The 14,482-nt window shown below is 47.6% G+C and overlaps 1 protein-coding gene across 3 annotated transcripts in view; it reads left to right on the top strand.

Annotated features, from left to right (window-relative positions):
* The first annotated feature begins 4,763 nt into the window (after positions 1 to 4,763).
* The window catches only part of ATG7 (autophagy related 7), a 1,226,522-nt gene continuing 1,216,803 nt past the window's right edge, over positions 4,764 to 14,482 (top strand). The window contains exon 1 of one of the 3 annotated variants that reach the window (XR_013601115.1): positions 4,764 to 4,871. The gene's annotated coding sequence lies outside the window, so the exon portion shown is untranslated. Of the gene's footprint in view, positions 4,872 to 7,382; positions 7,521 to 14,482 lie in introns of those variants that run through there. The other 2 variants (XM_078661409.1, XM_078661411.1) reach the window with 2 other exon arrangements.

Here is a 14,482-nt window from a genome sequence, read left to right as displayed (position 1 = left end):
GGCTAATGGGGCGACCCACGCCGATTTTCAGCATTGTAGGATGACCACACCAGTACAGCAACTTGCTAGACATCACCTCGGTGCCATCCGGATCTCGGCGCCCCACTGCAGATGAAGTGCCTCTCAACTATGAAACCACCACGGTGACATCCGGATCTTGGCGCGTTGTGCTGCCTTCGGCCTATTCGCACATCGGTCCGCTACTGACGCCATCTCACAGGCTAATGGGGCGACCCACGCCGAGTTTCAGCATTGTAGGATGACCACACCAGTACAGCAACTTGCTAGACATCACCTCGGTGCCATCCGAATCTTGGCATCTCAACGCATAGTGGTATCTTCCATACAAAAAATATTGTTACGTTGCCTTTGGCCCCATTCGCACATCAGTCCGCACCTTAGACATCACCTCGGTGCCATCCGGATCTTGGCATCTCAGCGCCTTGTGGTGTCAGTCAGAAAATATTGTTGCGCTGCCTTTGGCCCCATTCGCACATCGGTCCGCTACTGACGCCATCTCACAGGCCAACGGGGCGCCCCACGCCGACTTTCAGCATTGTAGGATGGCCACACCAGTGCACCTTACTAGACACCACCTCGGTGCCATCCGGATCTTGGCGCGTAGTGAAGCTGCAGCAGCTGCAAATAAGCTTCAGACAGTGTTACAACCGCTGCTCAGAACTCTCAACTATGACACCACCTCGGTGCCATCCGGATCTTGGCGCGTTGTATTGCCTTCGGCCTATTCGCACATCGGTCCGCTACTGACGCCGCCTCACGTGCCAACGTATTTTCTCCGCATTTTATACCCTATGCCGCATAACAGGTCATGTGACTTGTTTATAAAACTTTTCATTGGTTCATTTTACTTTTGGTTTCCTAATGATGGAAGGCTTGATCATATGACCTAAAAACAACACTTTTCATTGGATGAAAACTTTTTTTTTTCCCAAACGATGAAAGCCCCACCTTGTTTCTGGATGTTTCAGACTGAAGCTGGCGTCAGCATGAGAGCACCACCATCTCGTAGCTCAGTTGTGGTCATTCCGCGAGCAATCATGGCAGCCGCTCCCCACCAGAAGCCTGCAGGAGTCGGGGCCCCCAAAACTTTTGATGAATTCTCAAGGCGGAGGGGACGCTTTCGAGAATGGGGTCCAAGACCTAGCAGACAAGCGTCCGATTTCCAAGGTGTCCCAGGGCCATTTCAGTGGACCAGGCCCAAAAAGGAAACAGCCTGCCGCCATTTTGAGAGTCCTGTGACAGCCGCCTATCGCTGCACCGCAAGAGTGGGCGCAACTCAGCTGAATTGCGGCTTTTGACACAGTGGACCAAAAACGGACGGAATGGCAACTGAAACGGTAAAGGGGCGCCCCACTACAACAGATGACACTCCACCTGGAAAGGCCTGTTCACGCCGCCTCCCCCGGGGCGCCCCACGGCGTTATTCGGAGCAGCATTGTAGGATACCAAAACCAGTGCGGCAACTTACTGGACATCACCTTGGTGCCATCGTTCTGCTGCCTTGGAACTATTCGCACAACAGTTTGCTACTGATGACCCACCCCCCGCGACGCCCCACGCCGTTATTTGCTGGGTGGCAACTTACTAGACATCACTTTTGTGTCATCTAGATTTCAGCGCGTTCTGCTGCCTTGGAACTATTCGCACAACAGTTTGCTACTGATGACCCACCCCCCGCGACGCCCCACGCCGGAAATCTGGACGTTGTGCTGCGTTGGGACTATTCGCACAGCCGACCGCTACTTCGTTGTTTTTCCCTAAAAATGTTTATATGTTATTACTATTTCTGTTTTCTTGTATATATTTATAAATTATTAAAGTTTTATAATCTTACTACTTTGTCGGAGTGCTATATATTTTTAATGTGACACATAATTGTAAAAACTTTGATGTACAAAGAGTCATCCCTGGAATCTTCCGCTTCAGGCTCGGTCCCCTCCCCAATCACAATACAGGATGGTTTTCAGATAATAGCAACGCTTCTGCTGTGACGGATCTCATCGAGTGTGGGCCTTGATCTACTATAACTCCTTTGAAGAGGGGTGATTCTTTACAGCTGTGGCCATAAACTACATCTGCAGGGCTAGCTGATACCCTAGGACCAGCCTGGACAATCGGACACAGAGGAAAAGGAGTGTCAGAGGGTGCGGTAGTGAATAGGGCGAAAGGGAGGTGTCGGGCGGGCACAGGGTGTGATTCTCAGGGAAGAGCAGCGCAGATGGGGGGAGGTTTATTACCCATGCATAAGACAGAGAGCGGGGGTGACCACTGCCTGGTTGAGATGCTTGCGAGGGTGGGGAGCCATGCTAAGGATCGACAGCGTGCACAGAGTGGGTCTGGTCAAGGCATCTAAAATGGCTGCTGTGCACGACAAAAGTGTGGCATTTGAAAAAAGACAAGATGGCGCAGACAATGTTTTTCAACACTTCCTGATTTCCTTCTAATCGAACGTTAACAGACGTTGGGGCATATTACCAAAGTTAAGCGATATTTATCCCTAACGATACTTAGCAACGATTTTTTTACCGTCAGAAATTATCGCAGATAAACCTTGCTATTATCAAGGTTTATCGCAAATACGATAAAAAACGACCGCAATGCATTAATATCGCTGAAAACTCAGCGATATTCATGCATTACCGAGCTAATGCTCTTAGCCATGTTATCCACCTCCCATTGGATAACATGGCTAAGAACTGCTCAGGGCAGGTGGTAGCTTTTGGAGATATTCGCGCTTATCTCGAATATTTCCAAAAGTTGATAATAGGAGATAGCCATGTTAGCGACTGTTTCCAGTCGCTAACATCTTGGCATGCCCACTTTGCATGTCATTAGTGATAAATATCACTCACATGCAAAGTGGGGCCCAAGATGGTCGCTATCTTCTACTAGCCGTCGCTAACTGGTGTTAGCAACAGCTAGGTAATACACATATAATTTTATCTCCGCGAAGCGGAGCGCTGTTACAGATATATATCTTGTTTTTGAACGTTAATTTCTCAAAATGCACTGAAGCACATATATTGAGACCTAGCAAAGGCACATCGGGCTACCAGTCCCTAATATTTTGCCAAGTTTCGTGCAAATCCATTCAGCCGTTCGATTATTATTATTTTATTTTTTTGCCCCGCGGGGCCCTTTTAAAACCTCCACATCAAAGCTAGGGGGTCAGCGAGGATCTACTATGCCCCCTTATGGTCATTTGCCCCTTCGCTTTGGCCTCCGCTTGTCTCTCGATCCTACCGAGAGACAAGATGGCGGCCGCTACGGACTGTTTGGAATGTTTACAGACGCCGGAGAACCAATCAGCTTCGCTTCACAAAGCTCCGTTGCGCAAAAAGTACGCGTCCTGGAGCGCTGCCCGGTCCGCTGTTACAGATATATATCTTTTTTTAAACGTTAATTTCTCAAAATCCACTGTAGCACATATATTGAGACCTACAAAAGGCACATCGGGCTACCAGTCCCTACAATTTTGCCAAGTTTCGTGCAAATCCATTCAGCCGTTCGGGCTAAAAGTGAGGCCAACCGCCCTATGGAAAACTCAATGTTAAAAACACGTTTTGGGCCCCCCCTTTTTTCTCGGCCCCCCCTTGACGAACCCCCCCCAAATTTTCAAGGGCTACTCAGAAAAAAAATGTGCCATTTTCCAGAAAATTTCAGCCAATTCCGTCCACAAACGCCAAAGTTATTAGACATAGAATTTTCAAAAATCCCATAGAGAAAAAATCCTAACTATATATACCTACTGGCGACCGCCAGTAGGTAATATATATACATATATATATATATATATACCCTGCCCCCCGAATTATTACTGTTATTTATCAACGCCGGTATTAATAGTGTGTGTGCCATAGGCTGTAGTGTTGCTGTCTATTAGTTCATATACTAACACAGTGTGGGATTATGGGATTGGTAGTCCCTGCCTGCCTGAATTTATAAAGCATTGTTTTCGGGTGAATTATACTCAGCAGCATATACATATGCATATTTGCTCCAGACGCAGCACTGCTACTTTTGTTATTTTAGGCATTTTAAATGTATCTGCGTCAGCTATTGTGAACACTTTTGGATTTAGTAGCATTGTGTCATATAGCCACGACAGGTGGCCCACCATTAATACTCCATGATGTTCTTTAAACGTGCTCCAAACCCTTGGGTAATAGAGATTAGCTTCCGGTAAAATACTGTTTACCATGCAGTTGGCAGCGTGTTGCACTTATTCATGTTACTGGAGGGGGCTTGCGCTATAACTTTTATTTAGCCTATTAATATAAGTATAAGTTACCCAATATAGTGCCGGTTAAACAGAGAAATGTCCCGGTTTTTTAAAAGTGTCTCGGTGTTCAAAAAAGTAAACAGAGAGATGTTCATTTTTTTTTAGTGCGAGACACTATTTAAACACCGGGACATTTCTCTGTTTAACCCGGGCACTACACAAAAACCGGGACATTTCGGTAATTTGGAGCAAAGTGTCGGGACACCGCTCCGAAAACGGGGACCGTCCGGGGAAAATCAGGACGTCTTGTCACCCTACACTAAACGAGTTATGACCATTTCAAACTAATAGCGCCGCTCGCCGACTGCGGCTTCAGCTGTCTCTGACAGTGTTTATATCAAACAAATACATGGACTTCACAGCCAATGAGCACTAACGAAGAACTCCAATTCTATATCGCGTTGCAAATGGAGCAGCCTCACCTACTCCAAGACAACGACTAGGATTGGTCGAGCGAAGGGCTTGTGATTGTCATGTGATGCGGAAGGACTAAATTCACGATAAATGTGTTCGGTAAAAGGAACATTAAGAGACACCCGACATTAGACTGGATTTTTGGACGGTCCGTGTAAGTAGAGAACAGGCGGTCACCTTATTATTGAAGCATTTCTTCATTGTAATGAATTAGGGTTGCGTCTTTGTGAGGGCTACTTTTATGTTTGATTTTAAATAGGGAAGAATGATTTAAATTGCCTTTAGAAGCATTGTTAGTCAATACAAGCATTTACAATGCAATAGGTCTCGCAGCAATAAAGTTTGAGTTATTGGCATTGTGTATGACAATGCGTTGCATAAATGTTTTCGAAAACTCTGAATTAGTGTATAAAGATGATTTGCAAACTGTCAGATGTTGCTTAATAATAAGGAGAGTTGGGAATAATTAGGATATGCTATCTTTTGCTATCCTGTGTTTTTTTTTGGTTATGCTATGCTATGTTTTGTGATGCTATGCTGGTGAGGGTGAGCGGGGGTGAGTGTGTGAGAGTGAGTGAGGGTGTGGGAGGGTGAGAGAGGGTGTGTGAGGGTGAGAGAGGGTGAGAGAGGGTGTGTGAGGGCGAGAGGGGGTGTGAGGGAGGGTGAGGGGGTGTGAGGGTGTGGGGGCGAGGGTGTGTGAGGGTGTGGGGGGTGTGTGTGGGTGAGGGGGTGTGTGAGTGTGAGGGTGAGGGAGGGTGTGGGCATGTGAGGGTGTAAGGGCGAGGGTGTAAGGGTGAGTGAGGGTGTGTGAGTGCGAGAGGGAGTGAGGGGGTGTGAAGGTGAGGGTGTTTGAGGGTGAGGGGGTGTGAGGGTGAGGGGGTGGTTGCTCCGAGATGCTGCACACTCCTCCGTGGAGGAATACATTTCACTGACCCAAATTTCTTATGGCTTCAGTGAATATGGAATTGCAGGTGCGCCATCATACTCTCTTACGTGCCACAATAACCGTCCCACCTAGATATAGTTAATTCTACTCTAGACTCTGATCTCCCCAGTAGTCCAGTCCAGCTCAGTATAATGCCACCTGACCTGACCTGACCTGTTTGCATTAATATCTGGGCTCAGTATTTGTGATTTCTAATACCGGCTACGCACTTTACTACATGTAATCTTGAGCATATCAATGTATCTCCCTGTGCCTCATTTCACTTTTCTGCCAAGTTGGAAGCATGCACAATGGGCCAAGGCTTGTTTTAAGCAATATATGGACCAATCCATTCTATGGATTTCATAGAAACACCAAGAGCAGGCGATATAGAACGGAGTTCAGGTGGGTGGTGGAAACTGGCCCCTCCCACTACCCAGCCCTCGCCAGAGTAACCTGTCTGGGCTCAGAGCCTCGCCCGGGGCTGCCCTCCCCAGAGTAACATCCACCAAGATACCAGAAGGCGAGACTGCAACTCCCCGGAGGACATCACACCCAGCGAATGCCATCACGGGGGTGGGGGTAGCGCCTACTCTAAAGCTGTTGCTCAGAAAGTAACAAATGCGTTCGAGACCGAGGGACACCGGATGTCACACAGCCAGCGTGCGTTACCGCTCAAGAAGAGAGAGGCATCATGCACACCTGAGCACTAGCAGGACACAGCACATCACAAAGTCCAGCCTCAGTGAAACAAGTCATGACTTCAGAAAGGGTCTTGACAGACATCCCCTACCGCCCAGAAATCAGATACCACCAAAGTACAGCAGGCTCTGTGTATGAAGGGGCATTGCGCCTCACAGGGAGATGCCTTTATACAGGGGGGACACCGCAACTCCAATGAGCGCGTTACCCCCTGACTGAACACTGCAAACGCCCCCGGGGTAAAATCTGATCATTTACCCCGACCCCCAGGGCTGGCGGGGCCCAGCTGCCTCCTCGCCACACACAAAGGACACATGGCTATCCCTGAAGCCCCCGCCCGGCTCCAGCCTGGACTTCTCCCGCCTCAGTGCCACGAATCCCGGCTCCGCTGCTTACCCTGCTTTTGGCGCGCTGGTGCCTCTCGGGGTCCGAGTAGGTCCGGTCCACGGCAATGTCGGTGTCGCTTCCAGGCATCCTGCCACTCTGCCCGCTCCAGCACTGAGAGGGGCTCTACCAGAGGCCGCAGGGTCTGCTCCCGGCACAGCAAGGCAAGGCATGGTGGATCAGACCCCGCTGCTGGCCAGCCCCACACTCCTGCTGCTGGGCTGGAGCCTGGCTGCTGCTGGAGGGGGGGGCTGCTGCTGACAGAGGCGGCAGATGCTCTCCAGTCCCGGATCCTCGGAGGTGGGGGCTCCTGCTATCCTTGGAGGTGGGGGGGGCTCCTGCTGCCCTTGTTCCTGCTGCGGGGCGGGGGGATGCACTGCAGTCCCTGCTGCTGTTCCTGCTGCTGGACTCGGGGTTCCTCCTGTCAGTGTCAGCCCCGCTCCTCGTATCTCCTCTCCCTCCTGCCCCTGGTGAACTTTCCCTCCCCGCTGCTGCCGGGCAGTGCTCGGCTAGCCTCGGTGCAGACTGGAGACGTGTGTTTGTGTGTGAGGGAGACACGCCTCACAGGCAGCGCCGCTGATAGCACGCTTAACCCTTCCCGCGCCGGCGGAGCCCGCATTCTCCCACAGCAGCTACAGAGACGCTTGCAGATGAGCGAAACTGAAACCTGGTCTGCGGCGGGACTTCCGTCTTCAAAAGGCCGCAAACGGAGTGCCTGGCCAGAGGAGTGGTGACGCGGGGCTCCCATATCCGAGGGAGAGCACCGCGGAGGCTGCAGAGTCCGGCGATGCGGTGAGTGGGGTTAGTTGGGGGGGGGGGTGTCTCTCTGTATGTGTGTGGGCGGCGGGGGGGGAATTGCTCGTGTGTGTGTGGGGGGCGGTGGCGGGGGGGGCTGGGGAGGTGTGGTGTGGTGTGTGTCTGTATGTGTGCGCTCGTGTGTGTGTCTCTGTGTGCGTGCGTGATCCATGGTGACTGAAGAGCTGGCCGGAATCGGAGCGCGTGTTCACGCACGCGACCTGATTCGATTCCGGCTGGCTGCGTGCGCGTGACAGTCTGTTGTCTCCTCTGCCTAGTCCTTGAAAGCAGAAAGGACTGAAATGATTACAATAGTCTCGCTTTGCGACAGCAGGGGCTTTCGCCCCTGCAATCGCAGGCGCGAGACCTGAAAAGGGCACTTTACAGATCAGGGGTGGGGGTGATGTTAAAACAGAGCAAGGCATTTGAGTAACTAATTGGAAGGTGGGCGCACAGTGATTCGCTGCCTTTACTTTGCTCTTAGGACAGACACCATGCAGGAATTCCAATAGCCCTAAGTATTCATTCTTATTTTTTGGGCGGGAGGATGAGGAAACACTTCTCTTTTGGCAGGATAGATTTGCAGAAGTGCCAGCTTCCCCTATTATTTTTAAGCGGAAAGCTAACAGATGATGTTCCTTTTACATGCTTCTTTAAGTTTCTTAGATAACCCTGATTAGAAGATATTTGTTTCAGTTTGGACATGATTTACTTCGTTATCCCTTAATTGGGGATATTGAAGATATGTATAAACATCTGTCACCATTGCAAATTCCAAGCTGCTTCATTTGTCAACCTTCGAAGAATGAGAAATTGAATGGCTACTACTGTATGTGCCCTGCCCGCCTGATGAGCCAAGCACTGTGGAAAACCCAATCAGCGCTACCCTTATAGGGGTGATCCCCTTACTGGATCACGTGACACATTGGTCCCTTATTACTCACGCCCCTTTCATGCTTAAACTGCAGACTCTGGTGCTGGAAACCGGGGTTCGAGCCTCAAAGTCGCGTCCACATCCTGTGATTCTGGTCAAATCACTTAATCTCCCCGTGCCTGAATGTGTAATGTAAATACGGTGCTCATGTAAAGCGCTCCAATACCTTCAGGTCGAGTTAGCGCTATATAAAATATGCAAAAAAAACAAAAAAAAACACTGTGACTTTTATTTTTACATTTATAAATTAGCAGCTTTCACCTTAATCCTTACTTTATGCAACTGGTATTGAGACGTGACCTTGGGATACTCGCAATTTGCTACAGAAGGCACACCAGCCCATGACATGCAGATTACACAAAGCTCTCTGTTGCAAGAGCTGTTTGAATTGACTATTTTGATACGTGATTTGGATATAAGGACTCCAGCAATGCATAAGGGTTCAACTTGTTCAGTACGGTGGTCTGCACATTTCAGGATTTTTTCCTACTGCACGCCAATCACATGGTGTTTTGTTAGCATAGAGTGGATTCTGTATTGCTTGTACTAGTTTTATGTAAGGATTTAGAGGGTGCCTACGAAATACACACTTTTGCATAGCTCATGTTAGAAATAGGGTTTCTGGTTGGCTGGGGTATGTACCTAAGCCAGGCAGAACCCACCCCTATAGTCCGGGCAAGTCAGTTACACACCAAAGATAACCTGTACTTATCCTCTGGTAGCTTGGCGCAGAGCAGTCTGCTTATCTAATGTGGAAACGTGTAAAGCGGTTGTGCAACACACACCGAAACACAATGAATACACCACAATAGAGACTCAACACAGGATAATTTAAACATATACAGTATATTGTGTAAAAATACAGATCAAAATGACTTGAATACTGTGCATACCAGGCAAATAATTAGGTGGTACTGGTTATCCGTCGTCGGTGATCTGAAAGTTCATTTGGATGATAGTAGTGACAGTCTGGCCGGCAACCTTATTGCGGACCTTGCCTCCATGAATCTCATTTTACATAACAAGGGCTCCACCCACAAGGGTGGACATCTTTTAGATTCAATCTTTTCCAACAGTGTTCATGTCAAATGTTCCGTGGCGGTGCCAGTCATCTGGTCTGATCATTTCCTAATTAAATTTACCGTCATTAACAATGAGAACACACCCACTCACAATTCTATTACTAATACACAGAAAAGGGATTGGAAAAAATTCGACTCTGTTGCTTTTAATAAAATCCTAACTGATCTCAAGCCTGAAAACATATTCGCTTCTAATGATATGGATGTGATGGCCAGTGCCGCTAATGATTGGCTTCTGGAAAGCCATAAATACGTGCCTTCCCACTACCCACAAGAAAGGGATAATTCACAAAGCCCCCGATCCGTGGTACAATGAGACGCTCCGCATGCACAAATCCAAATGTAAGAAATTAGAACGCTTATGGAGTCAAGATTACTCCCTTATATCTGGTATCGCCTATAAAACAGAGCTAAAATGCTATCATAAGGCGTGTGATAAAACCAGGGCTATCCACGTCAATAAGACTATCAACGAAGCAATAAATAAATCAAAAACTCTGTTTAACGTGGTGAAGGAGCTTGCTGGCTCACAGACCACGGCAACACCTCCCCAGTTATCCAATACGAAATGCGACGAGTTTGCCCAATACTTCATTTCCAAAATTACGAATATACATCAGGACATTATTGCTCAAAGCAACTTAAATGTTCCCACGATTTCTCCTCAGACCAGGGAAGAGGCTGTCAACGCATTGGTGCCATCCTCTCCTCAACTGTTGTCCTGGCCTGATCTCTGCCCGGAAACTCTCTCAGAAACATTGAGCAAAGTCAAATCAGGATCCCCGCTAGATCCTTTGCCTGCCCCAATACTACGTTCTCTGAATTCTTCTCATCTTTCCACTATATGCAAAATGTTAAACTACTCGCTTGATACTGCAACCGTTCCCAGTTGTTGGAAACACGCTATGGTCACCCCGCTCTTAAAGTAACCACTAGCGGATCCTAAGGTGACCGCCAACTACCGTCCAATTTCTTTACTACCGGCATTTTCAAAAGTTCTGGAACGACACATCCATGTTCACCTCTCAAAATTTGTAACAGACAACAGCTTTTTACATCCGTCCCAGTCTGGATTCCGCCCTGGCTTCTCTACGGAGACGACCCTTTTGGGCGTTACAGATAATCTGCATTTGCTCTTGGACCGAGGAGAAACAGTTGCGCTGATCCTACTTGATCTCAGCGCAGCTTTTGATACTGTGTTACACAGTATCCTCCTCAAATCCCTCTCTACTATCCGCATTGGCAATAAAGCCTTAGACTGGCTCGCTTCCTTTTTGTCTGACCGTACCTTTCAAATTTTCTCTAAGTCATCCTTATCTAAGAACTACTCCTCCCCACATGGTGTACCCCAGGGGTCAATCCTTAGTCCTCTCCTTTTTAATTTATATGTCACACCTTTGGCTTATGTTGCACAATGTTCTGGTTTAAATCTTTACTCTTATGCTGATGATTCACAAATTGTTTTTTCACTATCTCAAATTGATCCCACGGTTCCCTCCCCTCTGCAAGCAGGACTCAGTAAAATATCGGGATGGATGAACAGCAACCTACTCAAATTAAATGGTGGAAAGACTGAGGTCCTGGTTCTTGGTAACAAACCCGACCTCTGGAACCTTAGACATTGGCCTACTACCATGGGTACCCTACCTACTCCTTCTGAACAAGTGCGTAACCTGGGAGTAATTATCGACAGGGGACTATCCATGAAAGATCAGGTCAACAAAGTCGCAGCCACCTGTTTCACCATCCTACGATGGTTGCGAAAAATCTTTTGGATACTCCCAAAAAACACCCAGAGATCTGTTGTGAATGCCTTGGTAACCTCGAGATTAGACTACGGCAACGTGCTCTACCTGGGGTCTACCAAGGCCGTCGCACAGTGCCTCCAGCTGGTACAAAATGCCGCAGCTCGGCTTCTCTGTGGTTGTCGGAAACGTGACCATATTACAGAACGCCTGAGAGAGCTGCACTGGCTTCGTATTGAAAGTCGGATAAAGTTCAAAGCTTTGAGCTTTATGCATAAGATCAAAACTGGATCAGCTCCCCTCTACCTTCAGGCCCTTGTTAGCCCCTACCTTCCTGCTCGCTCTCTTCGTTCTTCATCCCATCATCTCTTCAATGTACCAAAGTTTAAACTCACCAGAATGGGCGGTAGTTCCTTTGCGAACTTAGGGCCCAGACTATGGAACTCACTTCCTTTGTCCATTCGTATGGAAAACTGTCATAGGCGATTTCGCAGAGCGGTGAAAACTTGGCTCTTTGATCTCTAAATCTTCTGCCTTATATTGGTCGATCTGTCTCTTAGCGCCGGGAAACCTTTATGGGTAGCTGTCGCGCTCTACAAAATTAATTAATAAATAAATAAATATCCTCTAAAATGCTAAAACGACATACAGCCTAAGAGTAGCGCAGGAGAAGTAGCAGTAACAATAAGTAAACCTTGGGCTTACCATGCTATTTATTAGAGGGTAATCTTTCGCTCGTACAAACAAGGCTCAAAATAGCATGCATCATAAAAAGCTTGGCATGTGAGGCACAGAAAAACACATTAGTAATTGCTTTGAAAATTTTGCGGGATGTTTAGTGTAAATCACTTACAATTACAATAAACATATGGGCATAGCACATCTGCACTATTTTTACTAGTTATATGGTCAGTTCAGTGTGCCCTAATACATCTTAAACACAACCCTTGGGACCCAGTAGCACCAAGCACCTACTATGGCCTATACGCTAATTCCAGGGGCAGTTCTCCCAAAGGCAATGCGTTCCTTCTCGGGGTGGGGGTGAAGATGCTCCAATGAAGATTCACCCCGCCGTACCCCCCTGAAGAGGAGAAGATACCCCAACATGTGTCCTCCCTGGTAGGGGAACACAAACTGCCAGATTTAGCGGGGAGGTCTCACTCGGTTGACCTGCGTTCAGGATTACCACATGCAGCTGCCCATGAGTGTGCAGGGCAGCTGCTAAACTCCCAGGGATTACACTGAAGTTGAGGCTAAGCCAATGCCCCAGCACAAAGAGAAGGCAAAAATGCAGCTTCCGCACTCCCACAGTTCCTTCTGTAGGATGAGGTGAGCTGCCGCTTGGTAAAATCTCTTTTGAAAACTCCATAAGCGGTGTCTTCCTCTCTCAGGGTCCATGCCACACTGCGGTGGTCTCTTGACAAGAGAAGACAGGGCATGAAGTTTCTCTAACAACAACTCTGGGCCGGATGGCAGTGCGTGACGCGCTGGTGTTGCTGCGAACTCCACTGCGTTTCAACCCTCTTGAGCGCAGATCCCTTTTGGAGAAAGAGAAATGGAGTGCTGAGCTTGCATACAGATTGGGCAGCTCAAAGCTCCTAGCACTAGTAGTTACTGGTCGTTGTGTATCCGGTCTCACGGCAGGCTTCCCTCTGCACTGTGGTGCCCGTTCCACAATTTGGGATGCTTGGTTCTTGCTAAAAATGCCCACACCTCAGGGCTTCTCAAAAACACGCTAGAATCCTAGTAGCACGAAGCGCTGTGCTCAAGCAAGATGCATTGGTAGTTTGTTGTAATGGAATCCTTGTAGATCCCAAAGGAGCAGGGAGGTGGCAAGCCAACCAGTCCCTGAGAGCCCTGGGGGCACAGATGCAGAGAGCAGGCAGCAGGTCAGCACATAAAGGCAGGGCGCCATGTGTCAGTCTTTTCCACAGCCCAGCAGGTAGGGAGGACCCCCCACAACAAACCACATAGTCCCAATGGCAACACAGCAGTCCTCTGGCAATAAGAAGCATGTAGAGACACCAGCGTCTGGTTACAAGTCCTCAGCAGTGTCTAAAATCATGAGGTCAAAGTCCCTGTACTTATACTCAAAATTGTCTCTGTTTGAGGGAGAACTTCAAAGGAACGTTTTGAAGCGTGCAATAATCTCTTTCAACCCAGCACTGGCTCCAGATATCAGTAGGGGGTAAATAAGCCCTTTGTGTGAAGGCAGAACACTACGTATACCTATACAAATGTAAAGTGTGAATGCCCTCTCCCTCTTTCAGCCCAGGAAGACCATCAGTATGCAAATGTAATGCCTGTCACACTCAACCCTTTCTGTGTGGTAGCTGTCTGGAAAGTATACACCAAGTGTAGCCGTCACCCAGCCCTAGACATGGATTTGAGTCAGGCTGCAAAGCACAAAGAGTCATAAGCAAAGATAAATGGCCACTTTCTTAAATCTGCATTTCTAAAATGAATGGTGATTGTAGGAAGCTGGCTCTGTATGTACTATACCAAAGCAAGGTATAGTGTGCACAGAGTCCAGTGGATCCCCAAAGGTAGGCAGAGGCTAAAGTAGAGAATACCTTACTCTCTATTTGTGGAAGTGTGGGCGAGCAGTAAGGCTTTATCAGAGTGTAGTGTTAAGCATTTATTGTACACACTCAGGCAGGAAATGATGTCACACACTCACAGACTGAACTCTGACCAATTTGTTTTGTATAGAAATATTATTTTGTTGTATTTTATTCCTAGAACCAAGCCAGGGCTGATACAGATAAGTGTAATAGTACTTTGCAAGACTAATGCAGTTAAATACATAGTTTGAATGCAGTTGAGTGGTATTGGATTGGCTACAGGTAAGTCAATGGTTCATAAAACAGTTGGAATTACTTTTCATTTACTATTGAGATTAATTTGTGAGTTACTTTTCAGATTACTTTGCAAGTTACTTTTTCTACTCAGTGTGATATGCCTAGATATCACACTGGGACATTTCCTAGATAAAAGGTGAGTAAATCAGTTTTTGTAAATATACAGTTTTCTAAGGTTTTATACAATTTTCCAGCTCCACACAACATTTTTCACAGAAAAACAGTCAATGCACTCCTATGGGAGGAAATTAACTTATCAGTTTTAACGGTAAGTATGTAGTTTTGGGAGTTGGTTTTCTGGGGTTAGAACAAGGGTTCCCCCAGGGTCATGGATTCA

The sequence above is a fragment of the Lissotriton helveticus genome, chromosome 9, assembly GCF_964261635.1.
Source record: "Lissotriton helveticus chromosome 9, aLisHel1.1, whole genome shotgun sequence".
Classification (NCBI taxonomy): domain Eukaryota; kingdom Metazoa; phylum Chordata; class Amphibia; order Caudata; family Salamandridae; genus Lissotriton; species Lissotriton helveticus.
The sequence above is the reverse complement of the archived record's forward strand: the minus strand, read 5'-3'. Positions and strand labels throughout refer to the sequence as shown.